Below are 21946 nucleotides of genomic sequence, written 5' to 3'. Positions count from 1 at the left end.
TGTGGTCTCTTCCAACTGTATGATTCTGTTATCCTTATGGATGTAAACAAGATGTGTGGTCCCAAGGGGAATTAATGAACAGTAAAGGAACTTTGGAAACCCCCTCTCTCCCTATTTACTTTAGCAATTTTTTACAAACTCTCAGGCTGGATGAATGGTCTGCGGTGCTATGCCCCACACTACAGCCTCCAGGCAAGTTGTGGGTTTGAATTCTGACACTGGTAATTTTGAGGGAAAATATTGCTTGAGTATAATGCATTCTTTGTAGAGAAAGCCCTTAGTTTAGTCCTTGGCATCCACAGCTTAGAAAAGTTGTTTTTCTGGAACACATGAAATCTCTCCATGCTAGTTAGACAGATTGTGATCATTGTAATTCAGAAAAAGTAGGTTTTCCAAGGTTTTCTGGCATCTCCAGTATTGTTAGGAAAGAGTTTTGTCTGAAAATCATAGAGAACTGATGTCAGGTGATGCAAATATGACATTTTTCTATTGAAACCAGTGGGTATATTTTGAATTTAGAAAAAGTGATGCAAGTAGACTGTCAGAAAATGTGTGCCATGGATGGAGGCGCAAGGAGGGCAGATTTGCTCTTGCCTAAAATGACTAATAAAGTTACAAAACATGTACCAAAAGCATATTGGTGAGACAAGAAGTAGGTTGTATAAGGCAGAGATGTGTGTATGGATCTGTATGCTTTGAGTTCCAAAGTACAAAGCTGTTGTCGCAGTTACCTACTCTGGCACCCATTCTACTGAAGAACAGCTGAGGAGGTGCAAAAGTGAGTTAGATTAGCTGAAAAACTGAATCTGTACAGAAGTGAAGTATGCTTGCCCTTCAGAGATCCAAGTTGTGCAGTTTCCCTGAAAAAGACACTGAGAGCTAGTGTGGTGTAGAGATTTAATTTTTGGACTAGCACTATGGGAGATCAGGGTTCATATTTTCACTAAACTATGATCTTGGGCAAGTCAACCTCTCTCAGGCTCAGAGGAAGGCAATGGCAACCCTTCTCTGAACTTAACAGTTGTGGTAAGTTGGAAATAACTTAAAGGCATGCAGTAACAACAGCCTCATAAACACAAGAAAATGCACATCTCACAGAAGGCAGAGTGATCAGTGTACAGAGGAGAGGCTGGTGCTTTGCTTTCCAGTATGCCCAAGTGTCGTCATTCATTTTTTTAAACAAAATCTAATTAAAAAATAATTAACCAAGAGGGGCAGAGAGCCTGATGGGGCACCAAGGGAAGCGTCCACAGGTGGCAAGTTGGGGAATTAGGTGCAGACAATAAATACCGAGTTAGATGCACCAATGAAGATACCTGAGTAATAAAACAGATTTCAAGGTTTCTCTCTACTGATTTCCCTCTTCACTCTGGGAAAAGTGGGATGAGAGCTAGGGTTTTTTTTATCAGTCCCTCAGCATCGCTAGCGTACCATGACATTTTCCTCAAAGGTTCTCTGAGGTGGCTTAAGGATGATGACCCTAAGGCTGTCCAGTGCTGGTATGGGCATCCTAATGTCAATTGTAGCCCAAAATAATTCTTCCAAGCTTGTGTCTGTGTCAGAATCTCCCATGCTGACGGGGAGGTTCTGGGATTTGTAGTCCAAAAATACATTTCGGGAACTTGTCTCTGTCTCATGCTGGCTAGTGGGATTGTGGAAAAGGTGGGATATAAATGATGTCGTCAAAAGGCTATTTTTCTTTGTGTATCTGAGAATCCACCATGGTGGCTAGGGGAATCTGTTGTCCAAAACACACTGCAAAAATAATCCAGTTTGAGACCTCTTTAACTGCCCTTGCTCAATGTTAGGGAATTCTACGAATTGTAGTTTTGTGGGACATTTAGCCTTCTCTGTCAGAGAACTCTGGCACCACAGTAAACTACAATTCTTCTTCTTGGTCTCTGTGAATCACACAAAGGGGTCTCCCTGCACTAGGATTCCCTAGCACTGAGCCAGGGCAGTTAAAGGGGTCTCAAATTGGATTATTTCTGCAGTGTGTTTGGGACCTGTGAAGTGTGTGTGAGAGAGAGGGAGAGAGGGAACACATTTGCTGTGCTGAAGAGTTGTAGGAATTTTTGGTAGTACAAAAAAGACCTTTTCCAATGTTTGGACTGTGTGTGTGAGAACCAAATGTGACTTCTTGCTCCCATATGTCCTGTAAAATGTCAGCATGAACCCACCGTTAATGTGTGAGCGTGGGAAGACCTCTGTGTACCCCTCCCCTACTTTTTGATGTGGGTGCAAGCAGGCGTCAGCTCCCTGCCTCCCTCCCCACTCACTACGCAGATGCAGCACCCAAAACAGGAAGCCCACCCCTCTCTGGAGAAGGGGGGGAGCGGGAAGGAGTTTGCCCCCTCCTTCCTCCTTGTTTCTCTTCCTTCTTCTTTTTAACATGAAGACAAAAGGTGTAATTCCTGCAAGAGGGGACCCCTTGCCTGTTTAATGTTAGCATCTTGAACATAGGCAACTCTGGGGGCAGGTTGGGTCAAGTGCAACCCTCCAGAGGTGGTGCATTGCAGATCCTATTGGCCCTAACCAGCATGGCTGATAGAGTGAGGGTTATTGGGAATTGTACTCCCAGCAACATCTGGAAGGCCACATTAGCCCCAGTGGTGGCTGCTCACTCCCATCTCAAATGCCATATTATAGAGTCCTAGAGTTGGAGGGGAATATACAATTAAAGGCACTCCCTGTGACAGATGGCCATCCAGCCTCTGTTTAAAAGCCTCCAAAGAAGGAGACTCCACCACTCTCCGAGACATTATCTTCCACTGTCTAACATTGTTTTCCCGACTGGAAAATAAAGCGAATGGAAAGTGGACAAAAATGACACCTTTTTACTTTCGGGAACTTCCTGAAAGTAAAAAAAGGTGTGGTTTTTGTCCACTTTCCATTTGCTTCATTTTCGCATTATTGCTATTTGGAAGAAACATTGTCTGAAAAACTTCCTGCATTTGTGATTTTTTTCTAATTTTAAATCCCGTTTCTGAGTGGGATTCGTCTAGTGTGATAAAGTCTTCTGTCACAGAGTTGGAAGAGAACGCAAGGGCCATTCTGCGATGCAGGAAGACACAATCAAAGCTCTCCCTAAGTGACAAATCGCCAACCAGAGGCGATTCTTTGCCAAGGCAGCAGCATCTTCCACTGTCAAATAGCTCTTACCATCAGGAAGTTCTTCCTAATGTTTAGCTGGAATCTCCAAAACCACATTGTGTTTGTCCTGTAGCTTGAGTTCATTGCTCTGTATTCTAGTCTCTGGAGCAGCAGAAAACAAGCTTGCTACCATCTTCAGTGTGACATTCCTTCTAGTATTTCAGCATGGCTATCATGTCAACCGTCTCTTCTCCAGGCTAAACATACCCAGCTCACTCAGCTGCTCCGCATAGGGCCTGATGGTTTCCAGACCTTTCTCCATTTTGGTTGTCCTCCTCTGGACATGCTCCAGCTTGTTAATATCCCTCTTGAATTGTGTTGCCTGGAATTGGACACAATGTTCCAGGTGTGGCCTGACCAAAGCAGAATAGAGTGGCACTATTATTTCCCTCACTGTAGAAACTATACTCCTATTGATGCAGCCTACTAACAATTTATATGTATTCCATCATTACCTGCAAGTGGTTATTTTTCTGGATAATGAGGGAGCAACAATAATACATTTAAAAAATGGTGTAACAAGTAAACATGACACTGTGTAACCTGAGTAACAAGTAAGAGTTTCTAGTTGATTTCATTCCTTTCTTGCAAACGTGCTTTTTGACAGGAATTTTTCAAGACATTACACTCCTGTTGATGCAACCTAGGATCATATTGGCTTCTCTACAGTTGTCCCTCCACATTTGTAGCTTTGACTTTTGCAGATTTGATTATTTGCTGATGTGATTTCAGTCCTCCCTTCCCTTATGCAGGGGATCCGTTCCAGACACAAACACCCCCGTGTAAGGTGAAAACTGCATATGCTCGCATCCCATTGAAAACAATAGGGTGCATGTATGCGGTGTGGTGCACATGCCAATCATTAGATTGTACCTTAGCTTCAGCATTTGCTGAAAGTCGGGGCTGACTGTAATATTTTATCTCTATGAATCTCGAGGTCCTCCGGCATGACTGCTCAAAGTTGACCATAGAGTCACGCTGGAGGACCTAGAGATTCCTAGAAGAAAGCAGTTCTCTGGGCATTTGTAAGTCCTCCAGTGATTCTGTGGTCCATTTTTGTAAGATGTTGACCACAGATAGAAATGTGCTGGAGGACCTAGATATTTTATTTGCTTCCCCCCCCCCCCCCACTTTCACAGGGGTCCTGTGCTCCTAACCCCAGCAAATGTGGAAGGTTTTGTGTATATGTCTTGTTTGTCCATGAAGAGTCAATTTCCTGTCCCAGATTAAATTTTGGGCGTACCACTCTCAGGCCAAAACAGTGAGAGGGTTGCGGGGGTCCATATGCGAAAGGAGGCATGTGTTGGCCTTATCTTGCACAACCTAGAAGAGGGCCCTCTCTGCTGTGGCTCCCCAGATATGGGACATCTTCCTCTTGAAGGCCTAATTGGCACCAACACTGGTGTCACTGAGGCACCAAGTCAAAATATGACTCTTTATTAAAATCTTTGGTATCTAATTGATTTTATGCCAACCCTTGTGCATACAGTGGTCCCTCCACATTCACTTGGGTTATGGGCACAGAACCCCTGTGAATGTGGGAAAACCGCAAATAAGAAAAACCTCTTTTTACCTGAGGGGGGCACCTCTCTAGAATCTCCAAGTTCTCCAGTGCAACTCTATAGTCTTCCAGTGCAATTCTGTGGTCAGCGTCTACCACAGGTTGATCATAGAATCATACTGGAGGACCTACAGATACCTAGAGAAGTGTTTTCTCTAGGAATGTCTAGGTTCTCCAGCACAACCGTATGGTCAACTTCCAGCAGAATTGTGCTTGAGTACCTAAGAGATTTCTAGAGAGAACATATTAATCAAAACTGCAAATAATCAAAGCTGCAAAAGTCAAAGTTGCAAATGTGGAACTGTATATGGTTTTGAATTGTTTTACGTTATTACAACCAGTTTTAATCAGTTTTTTAAAAAAAATTGTTGAATTTACCCAAATTTTCCCAGGCAAAGCATTCTCTGAAGATGCCAGCCACAGATGTTGGCAAAACATCAGGAATAAACTTTTCTGGAACATGGCCACATAGCCCGAAAAACCCACAAAAAACAATTGTTGAATTCTTTAATGTGCTCTAATAGGTTTGCAAAATTATTTTTAATATTTACACAGTTTTAAATTTGTCAGATTTGTTTCATTGTATGCAGCCCTGACATCTCTAAACAGAAGGTATTTTTTCAGGTTATCATTCCCCCCAAAATGTGGTTTTTGTTTGTTGATGCTGGAATATAAACCTGTTTACTTTTTAAGGAGCCATGAGATTCTTTGCTTAAGCTTCGTCTTCTCCCTCAGGGAATGGGTTAATAATTAATGTGGGGGAGGACCTTTGAATCCACCTGGAAAATGATTGACTCCCCTATTTCCCTTTCCTTCTCCTTTGTTTCCATCTGTCCAGATCTCTAGTCTTTTCCCTTCCAGTCCTGACTCAGTACCCATGTGTGTTGCATGGCATAAGTCCGTTTCACACTAGACAACTGTCTGCAGCACTGTGATCTCACTTTAACTGCCTTGGCTTCATCATGTGGAATCCTGGGATTTGTAGTTTGGGGAAGGCATTTTGAATTCTCTGCCAGAGAGCACTAGTGCTTCCTAAGCTACAGATCCCAGGATTCCATAGGATGCATCCATAGCTGTTCAGGTAGAATCGTACTGCTTTAATTCTGTAGTGTGAAAAGACTCATACTTTCTAGTTGTTGTATGCTTTGAATTGTTTCCTATTTACTTAAGACCCTAGCCCCAGAGTGGTTTGCCCGAGTGGGGGTTTGAATCCTGGTCTCTAGGGTCCTACTCCAGCACCCAAACCACTGCACCATGGTGGCTGTCTATAGTTTCTAGAGCGGGTAGGTTTTATAATATGGGGTTTGGGGTGAATCTGTCACAAGAGGTTGAACCCTGTACCTACAGCTCGACTGTAGACAAGCACACTCCCCTGTTGCATCCCTTGACTTTGGTGAACTGAATTGCATATGCCAGACCAAGCTTCTCCTGTTTGGTAGTTAATCTATGTGCTATACAGTCATTGACAAAGATATATTTCTGTCTGGAAGAAGTGAACAAAGGTTTTTAAAGTAAATTGATTTTGTGGCTAATGAACAGTTTCAGAAAAACTGGCACAGAATCCTGTGGCAGTGAGTTCCACAGTCTAGCATTGCATTGTACGAAGAAATTTATGTTGGATAATGCAGTGAAATCCTCATAACTTTGGGATTGGCTTGTGGGGTTTTTCCCTCCCAGAAGGTGGCTGTGATGGTGAGTACCACCCTTCCTGTCATCCTTTCTTTCTATGCATTTCCCCCCTTCTGGTGCCTTCTCCCCCTCTGCTATCATGGAAGCCAAAGTCAGCTGCAGAGGGATGGGTGGAGGGGGCATATGCGCGCGCATACGCACGCATGCCAAGTCTGGGCCCAGAGATGAAGAGGGAGTGTGTGTGGGGGGGATAGCCCAGCTGGGGTGCTTGCCTTGTTGCTATGGGAACAGTGGCAGGAATGTTTGCCCTCTTCCCCAGCCACCCTATTAACTTTTTGGGGATGCTGACATCACTGGCTGCGGTGGCCAATAGTGGCTCGGTAGCAGCCTTGTTGCTCAGGCGATGGGGATGGGCGGGAGGGGGAGAGCTTAGAAACAGCTGCTAGGAGACGCACGTGCACGCACACACATCCACAGGGCACGCCCGGACACGCTCCCTCACACATGGAACACGCCTGCACACGCTATTCCGCATGGCCGGAAGGGGGGCCAGGGGGAGGAGGAGGGCGTGGAGACAGGGGAGAGCTGGAACATGCCGGAAGGTGATGCTCTGTCCCTGGGCCAGAGGCCTGGTGTGCACCTTGGCTCCTCACATGCTAGGCATTTTCTCCTGGGTGTGTGTGTGGGAGACATGGTTTCTTCCCTCTTTGCACATGCCAAGAGATCCTCAGGGGCAAGTTTGCCCTCCTTTCCCATTGCCCCCACTAAGTGACCTATTTGGAAGAGCCTCAGAGGTTGAGGAACACCAGGCTGCATTTATTACAAATGCTGGGGAGTGTTTGCACCACTCATGAAATGCACCTCCAAACTCTATCCTGTTGCACGTCACTGGGACAGAGCCAGATCCCCCCCCCCCCCCAGATTTTCCCACCACCCAAAATGAAATAAATAGAGACTGGTTGAATCCAAAACACATCATCCCCATTTTTGCTCTTAAGATAAAATCAGTCTGGAATAATCACCTATCTCTTGCAGATCTTGCAGAGTGTTAATTCAGAACAATGGCCCTTGTTGCCAGTCTAGCAAAGGATCAATCCAGACTAATGATTCGCTTGCAGAATTCAAAGATATGGCCATGTTAGTCTGTAGAATCAGTATGTAGAGAGATCTTGTAGCACTTTTGAGGCTAACTGAAAGAAAGACTTTTGCAGACCCTCATTGTTGTGTGTCTTCAACTTGTTTCTGACTTACGGCGACCCTAAGGCGAACTTGTCATGGGATTTTCTTGGCAAGAGTTGTCTGAGGAGGTTTGCCATTGTCTTCCCCTGAGGCTGAGAGTTTGTTACTTGCCCAAAGTCACCCAGTGGGGTTCATGGCTGAGCAAGCAATCGAACCATGGTGTCCAAGATCCTAGTCCAGCACTCAAACCAATATGCGGCCTTGTGAGGTATTATTCCAGAATAACCACCTTCCCTTTTAGAAATAGTAAAGTATTAATCCAGAATAGCCTCCCCCTCCCTTTTAGACCTAGCAAAGCATGAATCCAGAATCACTGTCTGCTCCGCTGCAGATCTAGCAAAGTATTTGAAATCTGTAAGATGCTCTGAGACAAATACTCTGAATAAAAATAAAATAACCACTGCTCCTCCTGTGACGATCTAGCAAAGTATTAATCTGGAATAGCCTCCCTTTTTTTTTTTAGACCTGTGTGTGTATGTGCCTTTAAGTCACCTCTGGACCTGTCATGACCCCTTGAATTTCATAGGGTTTTCTTAGGTAAAGAATCCTCAGATGTTGTTTTGCCAATTCCTTTCTCTGAAATGCAGCCTCAGCAACTGGCATTTGTTGATGGGTTTCCATCCATGGACTAACTCTGACTCTGCTTAGCTCCCAAGAACAGATGAGATCTGGTGCCTTTGGCATATTTAGGCCTTTCTGGGAATTGTAGTCCAGAAAGAAAGCTAACTGGTTTTGAGCAGAGCAGGTAGAGGTAGCATTTTCTTCTTGACTTGGATGGCTTCTTTTCCATCTGCTTGTAATCTTGTGGAATTGTTCATATCTGTGTCACTTTGATCCAAGACAATTTACTGCCTGAGGCAGAGTAGCAGGACCCCTCCCCTTTCCTCTTTCTCCCTGGTCTTTGTTGGCGGTGTCCCACCCAAGCATTAACTAGGGCTGACTCTGATTAGATTCCAAAATCAGATGGGATCTGGTGCCATAGCAAGGTATTGGTCCAGAATAACCTCCCCTTGCTGTTTTACATATAGCAAAGTGTTAATCCAGAATCACTCTCCCTCCCTTGCTGATCTGCCAAAGTAAGCAAGGATTGAAATTGGGGTGGGAATAGCTTCCTTTTATTGCCACCCTTCTTGTTTGCAAGCAAGACAATTGTGTTCAGAGTCAGAGGATTTGGAGGGGTGTGTATATGGATGTATCCTATGATCTCTCCCCCATTTTCTTTTTTAATTCAGATACTGGTTTTTGTTTATTGTGTGTCTTCAAGTCATTCCTGACTTATGGCAACCCTAAGGCAAAGCTATCATGGGGTTTTCTTGGCAAGATTTATTCAGAGGAGGTTTACCATTGCCTTCCCCTGAGGCTGAGAGAGTGTGACTTGAGAGAAGTTACCCAGTGGTTTTCCATGGCCAAGCTGGAAATCGAGCCCTGGTCTGCAGAGTCACAGTCCAATGCTCCAACCACTCTGCCATGCTGGATATTTATATCCCATCCTATATCATAGCATCTGTGGAACAGAGGCATTGTGTACAGTTAAACCAGCCATCAGTTGGAAGGAACAACTGCACTTTCTTTCCAATATCTCTCCTTTCTCATTCCTCTCCCAGGGGGATCGGGGGAATGTCTAGTAGGGGGGTCCTTCATGGCAGGTGGCCCATCCATTTCTCAGCACAACAACCTGTTGCCTCTCCCTCTCTGCACCTCACCCCAATTCCCTTTGCGGTGAGGGTTTATGCCTCACAAGTTAGCAACCGTTTTTTACTTTGTGGTTGCATGCCTTTGGTTTCCAGCCTCTTCCCCTCCACCATGATGGGTAGCAGGGGAGTAATCGCTGCCCCCAGAATGAACTGGGGCATTGCTAGTAGGTTTTTTCCCCCTTCTGAATTTTTAAAAATTACTTTGTAATGGGAGAGTTAGGCTTGAGTCCTATCCCTCCCTGCCTTGGAAAGCTGAATCTTAGCCTCACCTGTAAGATGGTGCCATTTTTAAATTGTCTTGTGTGAATTAGGGAAGGAGAAATAAATCATGCACAGATGGCACACTGGTCGCTCATTCCTTTTAGGGATCTTGTTCTTACCTACGCAACTCTCCATCTAATTCTGGGCAAGACAGTCCCCTATATTGTGATATCTCCCCCCCCCCCCCCCCCCATAGTGGGATTCTTCTCTCTCTTATGTTGCTCAGGATTGATGCTTCCTTGTCTCCAAGCACCTGCCTGCAAAGGCTCTTCTCTATATTTGGTGAGAGACCTCTTTTCTTTTGTGTATTCTACTGCAGTGGGGTAGTGCCTTAAATGCACTTACCAGAGGCTATTTTTGAAGCCTCTACTCTGTGGTTTTTCTTTTTGTTTGAAGTTCAGAGCTGCTTGTTCAAGGGCAGCTGATAGACTGAATGCAGTTTTTACTAGCCTTCTGAATTCTTCATTCCCTTCACACACACACACACACACACCCCATTCTGCTCCAGCAGCCAAGGTTTCGGAGCATTCATCCAGCCTTCTTCATATACATTAAAACCTCCACGCCCCAAGCCCACTCCTTTGCAATCTTCATGGTACAGTATAATAATAAGAGCTCTGGGGAGAGATTTATGCAGAACCAAATGGAAGTCAAATTACACTTTGCTTCTTCCGTGGAGCAGAGGGGGTCTTTGAATCTTTGAATTTCTACCTGTCCTTCTAATCTTAGACACCTGAGGGCTGTTGGTGATTGTTCAGCTTTTGCCAAAAATGCTGTTTGTGCATGCTCAGAGGCATACTACTGTCAAGTCACATTTGTTGAAATTGGAACTTTCAACATGTTGTTGAAGGCATAGATTCCGTGATTCTGGATAATAAGATTTCTTTGGATGAAGAAGGGAATTTCATTTCTTAATCTGTTTTAAGAAGCTGGGATGGGTTTACACACACTTCTACATTAAAAGGAAGTCTTGGAAAAGGAAGTGGAGAAAGCAAAAGCAGGGTGACAGAGACCAAAAAATAGTCTTGCAGTGTTTTTTTCTGTCCTCTGCTCAGTGCCACTATTCTTCCCATTTTACAGATGGAAATATTGAGGCCAAAAGAGCCAGGGCTACAGTGGACCTACCAGGGATGTCAAGAATGAAACACCAGGGAGACACATGGTACCTTGGGAACTGAGCCAAAAAGATTCCCACACCAAAATAAATAAATCAGTGCTGGACAAAAATGGAAAAGCTTTAATGCCCCTTAATTGCTGTACTCACATAGCTCCATAAGGACATGAAAAAAACTCTCAACCATACAGAAGATACCTGTTTTCCTGATAAACAAAACCTTACCAAGCACAGTCTGAAAATAAATTTCCCAAGAAAACTGTTGCAATTATAGAACATAAGGGAGTTTGAGATCTCTTTCTCTTCCTCCTGTCTTAGACTGCAGATAGGTGTTACTGGAGGTAAAAAAGGTGCAGAGGCTGGAACAACAGAGAGAGGGGGGGTTATAGTTCGCTTATGAGTAACTGGAAAACTACAGAAGTCAGGCAGGCATGTATGACCTATTGAAAGTAATTGAACCAGGGATTCTGGGAGTTAGGTCAACTATTGTAGCATGTTCTATATGCAAAGATAAGCTAACATGTTGGGCTATCTATACCAGTAGTAACAAAACCTGATTTGGTTTTTTTAGGGCAGGGGTACTTCAGCACTTGTTACCTGTTTTCCCCATGTCTACCTCACAACTGCTAAAATCATTGACTGGATTAATGGAGATGCTCCCCAATTTTCCTGGATAATGGTGGGTACGTCATTTGTCTTTATTTATCTCTACAGACTATTATGTTGCGAAGACTTGCATTGTCGGCAGCTTCAACTTAGCCCTATAAATGAGACATCTCCAAGAGCCCTAGTCATTCCTGCTCAGGTCTTGCAGATCTGCAGCTGCCATGGCTTCTTTGACTGAATCAATCCATCTGTAATATAGGCCCAATACAGACTGGCATTTTGTGGCGGGGCAGTGGCGGTTCTAGGGTTAGGCACCGCGCACCAACCACACGGTTCCTAACCCTAGTACGTCATGGCAACGGTTTCATGATGATGTCACCGCCACCCAGCATCCACACATTGCTGCGTGTCGCTTACGTCACAAATGCACCAATGGTGCACATGTGATGTAACCCAGATGCTGCAAAAAGAACCCGGAAGAACCAGGTTCTTTTTACTGCACACGGATGCCGCGAGGTTTGGCGGCTGCGGTGTCCTTCCGCAGGTAAAATGGGAGAATCCAGCCCACCCTTTCAGGCAGTCTTTACTGCTCCATAGTTGTCGCCTTTTGTACAACTTCACCAAGCTTTATCATCTTTTCCAATGTTCTGAGAAAAGGTTCCCACATTCTTGAGAATGTTACACATCCCCACTCCCTTTATTTGGTACCCATTTTACAGAACTGAGCAAGGCTGAGCTCAAATGGTAAATCCTGCAACAGTCTCAGTCCTTGCCAACCAAGTTTCCCAGTCTTCTTACACTCCCCCACATAAGCCTTAAATCTTTTAAGTGCTTTGGAGAGATTGAAGATGGGGTAGGGATTGGAGGTGGGGGAGTAACGGATGGGCACCTGGGGTTGAAACTGGTAGTCTGGGAAACCAGACTCCTGGGTTCAAAGCCAAGCATTTCTATTGGAAGTCTAGGTGGTCCTTTGCCCGTGATTGGCTGCCGAAGTAAATCAGCCATTGCAAACGTGATGGTTGTGTGATGGCTACCAGGGGGTCTGTGGGGGAGTGGCTGGTGGGGAAGCAATGGGAGGGGGAACATCAGCCGGAGGACAGGAGCAGCAGCACAGCTGTGGCTGTTGGAGTAGGTGGAGCCCGTGGCTCACGTGACAGATTTGTACACACTTTCATGCTCCTAGTGGTGCATGGGTTTGCATACATGGGGTCGGGGTGGAGAGATTCCTCCCACTCTGCTATGATGAACATGCTGGCCTCCAGTCTGGGAGACAACTCCTGAAATGATGGCTTCTAGCATCTCTCGGCTGCCTACCTTTCCCTTTCCCTACCTCTGATTCTTGTAAAAGACAAAAAGAGGGGATTGAAAAGCTGTACATTAGCATGCAGGAGAGGGAGCTAGGAGAGGGGGAAGAAGAGGAGGGAAGAAGGGCAGTGGCACCTAGGGGGTAATTTTATTTTTATTTTTCAGGAAAGAGGGAGTGGGTAAGGATGCCTACATTTTGTTGCGGGGGGTCTGAGTGGATGTTGGAGCAGGCCCTGCTTAGAAGCAGGAGTCCTGGTTTCCCCTTGGAAGAGAGATTGGTGGCAGGCATGGCTGTGACTCACCAGGGGAAGCGTTGTTAAGGCTCCTTCCCTCCGCCATCCACCTTTTCTCTTCCGATGCACCCGCCTGCCCCCACCCCAGACTTCCCCCGCATCTCCACCTTGTGTTGTCTTTGCAAGCAGCTTATATAACGTCTGCTGTTTGCTTGTCCTGGGTTGAACTCTCTGGCTGAAATCAGCAAGGAAGACGATTGCGGGGAGGGAAGGGGGGTGGCGTTGTGGCGGCTTCGCAGATCATGTTAAGAGATTGAGAAAGAAAGAGCAAGAGGGGAAACACACACCAGTTGGAAGCTGCAAAAGTGGGTATGTGGGTCAGAGTTTCAGTGCCTTACTAGGAAATTGTCAACAACTCCTGCAGGGTTAGAAGGACACCCATGCACCTGTGTATCTTGCGCCTCCAGGCAGGTTGCAAATTCCACCTTTGCCTTGTTCTTTCCCCCTCCCAGTATGCACAGAGGCCAAGGAGGGGATTCATCTATTGCAAAACCAAAATTAAATAAAATCTCATCAACTGGGGAAAAGTCACCAGTAATAAGACCAACTCTTAAGAAGAAAGATAGGGAGAGTCTTGATTTTGTCCAGATGTAGTGTGGTGAGGGTGTTCCTATTTGTGATTCGGAGGGTGCCCTGATGTTGTTAGGATAGTGGGGTGTGTGGTAAAGGGGTACAAGAACTTGAGGAGTAGTGACGTATCTGGTGGCATCTATGTGGAAGAAAGAAAAAAGTGAAAGAGATTGAAATTGGGTCCTTTCTTTCTTTCTCCCATTTGCCCCAGTGCCTCCGCATCTCCCCCTTGCACCGCCGCCGCCCTCCTGTGGCCAGAGTTGGGGTGAAAGGTCACAGAAGATTACGCTGCCTCAGCGCGTGCCCTCCGGCAGTTGCTGGGTAACACCCCCTTCTCCGCTCTCCATTCAAGCTCAAGCTATAAATATTCCCTAGGTCCCCCCTGGGACCTGTCTTGCTTGCTGTTGGGAGTGGCTGGGGTGGGGGTGGAATTGCAGATCTTCATCCGGTTTTGCAAGGAATGGGGGGAAGGGCCTGCTTCCTGCACATGTGCAGACACACAACACACACACACACACCTGCTCAGTAATGTCCTGACTCACCCAGGTCAAAGTGTGGCTTGCACAGAACATAGAATCCCCTCCCAGTGCGTCCTCTTACCCACTAGGTGCCACTGCCCTTCTTCCCTCCTCTTCTTCCCCCTCTCCCAGCTTCTCTCTATGGAATCCTGCCATACTGCCTTCCTCCCAGCTCTCAAGCATGTTTCCCTGTTGGAAAAGCCATCTGTCTTCTCTCCCCAGTTCCCAAATGTTGGCTGGGTCAGTCACAAATGCTTGATCCCTGCTGGGGGCGGCTGGAAAAGTCCCTTTGGAGGGGGAAGCAGTGTAGAGAAAGGAGCTGGACTGGAGCGCACACACACATTCTCTCTTGCATGCTTATGGACACACACACACACACACACAGAGGCACACCATCTCTGGTGGCTGATAAGGACACTGAACTGCCTTGATAGGAGAAGAGGGAAACTCCCTCCTCCTTGCTTGCCTGTGTTCATTTCATTTCCTGGACCGGCCACGTTCACAGAGAGAGTTTAGGATTTCTCAGTAGAATCATAGGAGTTTATCACACGAGAGGTATCCTTTGCAGATATGGGATTTAAAACCCTAAAATAGCCCCCAAAAGATACACAAAAGCGGGGTTGATTTTCAGACAAGTCGGGGTTAACGAGCATTAACGCGATATTAACCTGGACAGAGAGTGGAGAAAAACCAGCCACTTTTTACTTTCAGGATTTTCCAAAAGTGAAAAGAATCGCGTTTTGTCAACTTTCTGTCTGGGCTGATGTCACGTTAATGCACTTTAATGCCAACTTTGTCTGAAAATCAGTTGCACCTTTGCATGTCTTTTCTAGCTTCTGTCCAGGTTAATGCTGTGTTCATCTGGACGTCGTCTGATAATCATTTTGCTTTTGCGGGTTTTTTCAGTTTAAATCTCATTTTCCCTTCCATGTGATAAACTCCATAGAGTTGGAAGACACCCCAAGGGTCAGCCAGTCCAACTCATGATCAAAGCACCCCCAAAAGATGGCCATCCAGACTCTGTTTAAAGATCTCCAGAGAAGGAGACTCCATCACCCTCCAAGGGAGTGCGTTCCGCTGTCAAACAGCTCTCACTGTCAGGAAATGTTTACGTGGAATCTCTTTTCCTGTAGCTTGCATCCATTGTTCCAGGTCCTATTTTCTGGAGCAGCAGAAAACAAGCTTGCTCCATCCTCAATGTGACACCCCTTCAAATACTTAAAAAAGGCTATCATGTCACCTCTTCTCTTTTCCAGGCTAAACATCCCCAGCTCCCTAAGTCTTTCCTCATAAGGCATGATTTCTAGGCCCTTCACCATTTTGGTGGCACTCCTTTGGACACCCTCCAGTTTGTCAACATCCTTTTGTGGTACCCCCAACTGGATGCAATATTCCTGGTGAGGCTTGACCAAGACAGAATAGAGTGGCACTGGCGGTGTACAGACCACCCCTTTGGGGCGGCCTGCACCCGCCCCTTTCCCCGACGGATCGGGGCCTCAGCTACTACAGCGGCAGCCCTGAGGCCCCGATCTACCACTTTTCCAGGCTGCGGGGAAGTGGCAAAAGGCCGCTTCCCTGCAGCCTGGAAAGGGGTGTCCTTGGGGCTTCAAGCCCCAAGGACACCCCGACAGCAGCGAGGAAAGGGATGTGTTGCTGGTGCAGCTGTGTAAAGGCTGTGCCAGCGACACAAACCTAGGAAAGAGCTCCAAAATGGATATCCTTCCGGTGCCACGGAAAGGGCGCCACAGGCACCCTTCAGCAGTGCCAGGACATCAAGTCTGCGCTGCTCCGTTTGGAGGCGGCCTGGTTGTGACGTCATAATGGCGGCGCCCATGTAGAATGGGCACCACCATTACAACGTACTAGGGTTGCGGGGCATCTGGAAAGGACGCCCCGAGGCAACCCTAGTACGCGTGCAGGCCGGCGCAAAGCGCCGGTCTGTACAGCGCCACTGTTACTTCCCTTGATCTAAACACTATACTTCTATTGATGCAGCCTAAAATTGCATTGGCCTTTTTAGCTGCCGCATCACACTGTTGACTCATGTTCAACTTGTGTTCTACTAGGACTCCTAGATCCCTTTCACACGTATAAATCTCCTTAAGCCAGGTGTCCCCCATGCTATAGCTATGCATTTCATTTTTTCTGCCCTTGTAGAACCTTATATTTCTCCGTGTTGAAATTCATTTTGTTAGCTTTGGCCCTTGGAGGCTTAGGGAGTAGAAATTGGGGAAAGGGTTACTCATTTGGACTACATCTCCCAGAATCCAGCGTGGCAGCACTGGGAGAATTCTGAGATCTGTAGTTTAAAAAATTAAGCCGTGAGCAGAGTAGCAGAGACACCTGACCATGCTGGCTAAGGGATTTTGGGAGTTGTAATCCAGGAGAAATGTAACTATTTGTGTGCAGGTCATTCTGGGAGTTGTAGTCCAGAAGAAACGGGGGTCCTTTGTGGGCAGATCAGGGGCAGAAGTAGCTGGCAGTGCTAGCTGGGGGATTCTGGGAATTATGTGTGTGCACGCCTTCAAGTTGCCTGTTGACATATGGTGACCCTTTGAATTTTCTAGGGTTTTTTTAGGCAAGGAATACTCAGAGGTGGTTTTGTCCGTTCTTTCCCTTGAAATGTAGCCTACAGTACTTGGCATTTGTTGGCAGGCTCCTGTCCAAGTACTAACCAGAGCTGACTCTGCTTAGCTTCCAAGTTCAGATGAGATCTGATGCCTTTGGGATGCCTTTCTGGGAACTGTAATCCAGAAAGAAAGCTGACTGGTTGTGAGCAGAGCAGGTATAGGTGGCATTTTCCTCATGACTATAATGGCTTCTTTTCCATCTGCCTGTTATCCTGGAATATGGTTCACGTCAGTGCAGCGTTGACCAAGATAATTTACTGCCTGAGGTAGAGTAACAGATGATGCTCTTTCTTCCACCCCTTCCTCTTTCTCATCCATGTTGAGGTGCATAAGTACACAGAGCTAACCAGGTTCTCCTTCTTTGGAGGTCTTTAAATAGATGCTGGATGGCCATATGTCAGGAGTGCGTTGGTTGTGAGTTTCTGCATGGTATTTGATGACCCTTGAGGTCTCTTCCAACTCTATGATTCTAAGTTACAAGTATACAGGGGGCAGGAATCCTCTGCTCAGCCTTAGGAGGTAAATAAACACCAAATGGAGCAACTAACCCACTTGTGGCCATTAGTGTAGCATTGACAGAAGCCTAGTAAGGCACCCATTTGCTCACAGGTACCTCTGGGAACTCCATGAGTGGTTTTTGTTGTTGTTGCTGTTGTGTGCCTTCAAGTAATTTCTGACTTATGGTGACCGTAAGGCTAACCTATCATAGAAATTCCTTGGCAAGATTTGTTCAGAGGAGATTTGCCATTGCCTTCTCTTGAGGCTGAGAACATGTGACTTGCCCAAGGGTACTCAGTGGGTTTCAGGTCAAGCAGGGAATCTCCAGAGCCATAGTCCAACACTCAAACTACTATGCCACCCTGTGTTCTGGATAAGTGACATACCCAGATATACTGGCTCTGAAGATAGAGGTTATAGATAGCTCTCAGAACTAGTAGCCCCTTTTATGCCTTCATGAAATCTGAAATCTCTCCCTGTGATTCTTCAGCTTATACATGATGCTGCCCCACTTCGGTGGCATAATGGTAAATTTCAAAATGCAAGCTGTCATCATGATAGCTCCTCACATCCATCTGCGTACCTACAAGGAGAATTCCCCAAATATAAGCAGCTGTGTTGATCCAGGTCAACAAAGCAAGGCATAATGGTTTTCACCTGCATGAGCCAAGTCTTCTGTAAGGTTAATGGAACTTAACTGTCTATTCAAGACCAAGCCAGCCTTGGAATGTTTTGCATTACCGTAAGAATAGTCCACCAGTGTTGGGGAAAATCCATTTCCCCTCTGGCTCCTGGGGGTCAGCAGGGTCACAGCTAAATTCAGAGGGAATAAGGGAAATTAAAGGGAAAGGTGTGTGTGTTAAAGATGATGTTAGAGCAGGGGTTGGCAACCTACGGCCCACGGGCCGCATCCGGCCCGGCGAGGCCTTGGGACCGGCCCCAGCCCGGTCCTGCCACCGACTACCGGCCCCGCCGCAGCTTCCTCGCCGCTCCGGGCGCCATTTTGAGTTCAGCCCCCCAGTTGTCTGAGGGACAGCAGCCCAGCCCCCGGCTCAAAAAGGTTGCCTACCCCTGTGTTAGAGTCTTTGCCAATCAAAGACTCAATGCTGTAAGCCCTGGATGCCATTGCCCAGTCCTCGCTCCCTCTTGTACATAACAGTCACATACAAATATATGCACATGCATCTTAAGGAGTTGAGATGAGGACACACACCACTGCTGCTCCTTCTCTATGTAGCACTTACAGTTTGCAAAGCTGTGATATGATCTTTATTTTAGGTGAGTATAGCATCAGATGGGTATCCCAATTATTCCTCCCCCCCCCCACTCCTCTTCTTTTCTCTGCAACTGGAGAGCTAAGGGTGTGAGAGTAGGTGGCTTCACCATGCAGCAGAAGGGGTACACCAAAGAGATGTTGGCGGTATGTGGGTGGGGAACTCGAACCCACATCCCCTGGTTTCTCAGTGTCTCTCGCATTCAGTTTTCGTCTCCGTTGCAGCCCTTGCCAGCCCTGATTCAGAAGGGTGGGGGGAACAGAGAGAGAAGAGCCATCTGTCTCCCCATCTGTGTTTTGAGCAGGGTGAAATCCGCTTTGTGGGATGTTTGGTGGTATGGGAGATTGCACTGGATTCAGTTTTCCCACTGCAGCCTTACTGGCTGGCCACACAGAGGGGACTTCCCCTGTGCTGTGTAGGGGGAATTGTGGAAAGACAGCTAGGCTTGGCTGGCACATTGCAGGAAGAAATCTCTGCTTGCAAATGAGGGCTTGAGAGGGGGAAAGGTCCACTTTTTTGGAGAAAAATTCCCAGAATCCTTCAGCCAGCATGAGTAGCAATGAAGAAACAGCCACATGGCCACTGGTTGTCATGGGTCTGTTAAGGCCACAAACTGAAGGTTTTGACTTCCATAATCATTGTGCCAGAATGGAATTTGTGGAATTCTAGGGACAGGTTGATCCAGTGGCCAAGAGACTAGTCCCCATGAACCTTCTCTGTTAGGAGTTGGAATCCATGGCAGGAGGAAAGCAAGATGATAAATAAATAAATAATAGTGGTATGCTTAGTTTTGGAGAGACAGCAGGGTGTAGCGGTTTGTGTTTTGGACTAGGGCTCTGGAATACTAGGCTTCAAATCCCTGCTAAACCATGGAAGCCCTCAGGGTTACCTTGGGCAAATTACCATTTCAGAGAAAGGCATTGACAAACCTCTGAATAATAAACCTGGCCAAGTAAACCCTAAGAGATGCTTACTATAAGTCAAATGTTGACTTGAATGTACATGTCAACTGCAGCCAGGGACAAGTTGCAGTCTTTTCATTGTCCTCAGTCCCTTTTGCTTATCAAACAGGGGCCAGAACAGGAGCTCCAGCTTGCTCATTTGGCCAGGGCTCAGTGGGATGACAGTCTGCATTGGACGAAGGTACTGACCATGTTAGTTGACCTGCCAGTGGGGTGTGTAGTTTTTGTCCCTTGACACTTTGTGCTTCCTTAGAGATTTCAGGATTGTGTTATCCAGGCTTACGTATGTACAACAATGTCATCCTTTGGTTAGCATTGTCTTCCTGTAGACAAGCCACTGTAGACAAATGATGCCCCTCAAGCATCCTGGCCATATCCTTTACCCACATTGTCTTGTTTTTTGACCAATGTATATTACCTAAATGGTGGCATGTAGCAAATGGGTCTTATGTTTTACATATGTCCTTCTGCCAGCCTCAGCTAGTTGTAGAATTCTGGAATTTTTAATTTTTTTATTTCTCTCCTTGTTTTTTTTAGGATAGCAGTATCTACACTACACAGTTATAACAGTTTGGTACCACTTCAGCTGCCATGGCTACCTCCCACAAAACCTTTGGAATTGTTGAGGTACTGAGAGAGCATTATGTAGTTCAGGGGAGTGGATTATTCCTGTCTAGCAGGGAATTCTAAGTAAGTCCTTCACCAAACTACAAACCTCAGGATTGTCCAGGATGAGGCCAGAATGCTTAAAGCGGTATCAAACTGTCTAGTCTAGTGTATATATGCCCTGAAAAATGGGAATCACATAGCTGCCATGGTGCTGTTGGACTGCAATTCTCAGCATCCCTAGCCAGGGTAATAAGTGATGAGGAATGCTTTGCAGTTCTACAATATTTGGAGGGCTGCAAATGCATGATCCCTACACCTGCCCTAAGTCAAGGATGTGGACATACCTGGGAAGGGTTCAGAGAAAGATAAATCTTTCAAAAGAAAAAGCAGAATAGGTCTAGATATATAATTTTTTTTATGATGGTACTGGTGGTCATAGATGATTGATGGTAATGATGACAATAGTGGTGGTGATGGTAATAATAATAATAATAATAATAATAATAATAAGCATGCACAAATAACTGGCAGATAAAGGACTTTGGGAAAGTAGACTGGGCATATTGCAGCCTGCCCACCAGAATAAGTTATAGTACCTTGTGGGAATAAATGACAGGAATGCAGATTTAAGTTGGACATTGGAAAGAACGACTGGCACTCGGTAAGAGAAAGTCAGATATGAAATAAGCCATCTTGTGCAGGCAGGTTTCTGTGGGATCTATTTATCTGAAAATTTTAAATGCATCCAGACGACTTCCATCCATCCTCCTCCTATCCATCCTCTGCTCTAACCACCTGTCTTGTTTGTCAGTACACACACACATACACACACACACAAAACCCCAAACAGCTTCCCCTACATGCATTTTTTCCATCCCCCCCTTCCATCCCATCCACACCCCAATCTCTGCCTCTGTGCCATCTCTCCTCCTTCTCATGGAAGCATCTCTCTCCTTCCTTAGACATCTCCCTCCCTATCCAGCCTGGCCCTATCTGAACCCGACTTTTCAGTCCAGCCGCTCATGCCACCACCGCCATCCCTACGCCTCTCTTGCTCTGTGCCCTCCTTCCCAGGAAACCTGTTTGTTCCAGCAAGCCCCCTCCCCTCTTTCCCAAACCACCCTTGAACAACAACCTCCCACTCCCAGCCCCATACACCCCCACACACCCAGAGAGCATCCAAGTGCATTGCTCTTCCAGTATCCATCCAGTAACCCCACTTCTCAGTCCCGTCCACTTCTCCTGGCTTCCTTCCTTCCTTCCTTCCTTCCTTCCTTCCTTCCTTCCTTCCCTGTGTGTATGTGTGTTTGAGAGAGAGAGACATTTGTGTTCCTTCTCCAGCAGTGGGCTCTCTCTTCTCCTTTCCCCTGCCTGCGCATGAGAGCATGTGAGCTGGGAACATGGAAGTCAGCCTGTCTTTTTTTAAGCCGGAAAGGGAGGGAGAGGAGGAAGAAGAGGGGGAGGAGGTATGTCTGGGCTTGGGGAAGGGGGGGCGAGTAGGGGGTTGGGCACGGAACACAACCCTCATTTCTTTGTTTGAGTAGAGACTGAAGGGGGGGGCAAGCGAGCTAAGGCAAGCCAGCCAGCCAGCCAGCCATCGAGTGTGCAAGAGAAGGGAGTTAGTGGAGAAAGCTCACAACGCCGCCGAATCCTGTGGATTTATCCTAGTTGGCACTAAAGTCCGCTCCCCCAAAAGCAGCAAGATTGGCCATATTTTTTTTCCACAAAAAAAAATTTATTTTGGTGCCCTTTGGAATTTTTTTCGTTTTTCTGTTTTTGTTTTTTGGTCGTCTTTTCCCTGTGGGGTTTTTTAAATTGGAAAATTTACCATTTTTTTCCTCCTATTTCTCTCCCAGTTCTTCTGTGGGGAGATCCTGACGAACGGAGTCCTCTTTCCCATATCCCCCCCCAAAAAAAAACCTTAGCAGTTCCCTTTCTGCAGGTAATGTTGGTTTCTCCTCCAAATCTTTCTTTCTCTGAACCCCCACCCACCCCCTTGATGTCTGTGTGGTTCACCCCCCCCCTTTTTT

General features: G+C 46.3%; 1 protein-coding gene across 9 annotated transcripts in view; it reads left to right on the top strand.

Moving 5' to 3' along the window:
* Positions 1-21946, top strand: part of KDM6B (lysine demethylase 6B) — a 100170-nt gene that overhangs the window by 12095 nt on the left and 66129 nt on the right. For 6 of the 9 annotated variants that reach the window (XM_089479595.1, XM_089479592.1, XM_089479601.1 and 3 more), the window contains one exon: positions 11223-11334. The exons of 1 other annotated variant lie outside the window; for it this stretch is intronic. The gene's annotated coding sequence lies outside the window, so the exon portion shown is untranslated. Of the gene's footprint in view, positions 1-11222; positions 11335-21469; positions 21859-21946 lie in introns of those variants that run through there. 2 more of the 9 variants (XM_089479593.1, XM_089479597.1) reach the window with 2 other exon arrangements.

This window comes from Sceloporus occidentalis, unplaced genomic scaffold (assembly GCF_023333645.1).
Source record: "Sceloporus occidentalis isolate IW3139 unplaced genomic scaffold, rSceOcc1.0.p SCAF_14, whole genome shotgun sequence".
Lineage (NCBI taxonomy): Eukaryota > Metazoa > Chordata > Lepidosauria > Squamata > Phrynosomatidae > Sceloporus > Sceloporus occidentalis.
This window is presented reverse-complemented; position numbering and strand designations above follow the sequence as displayed.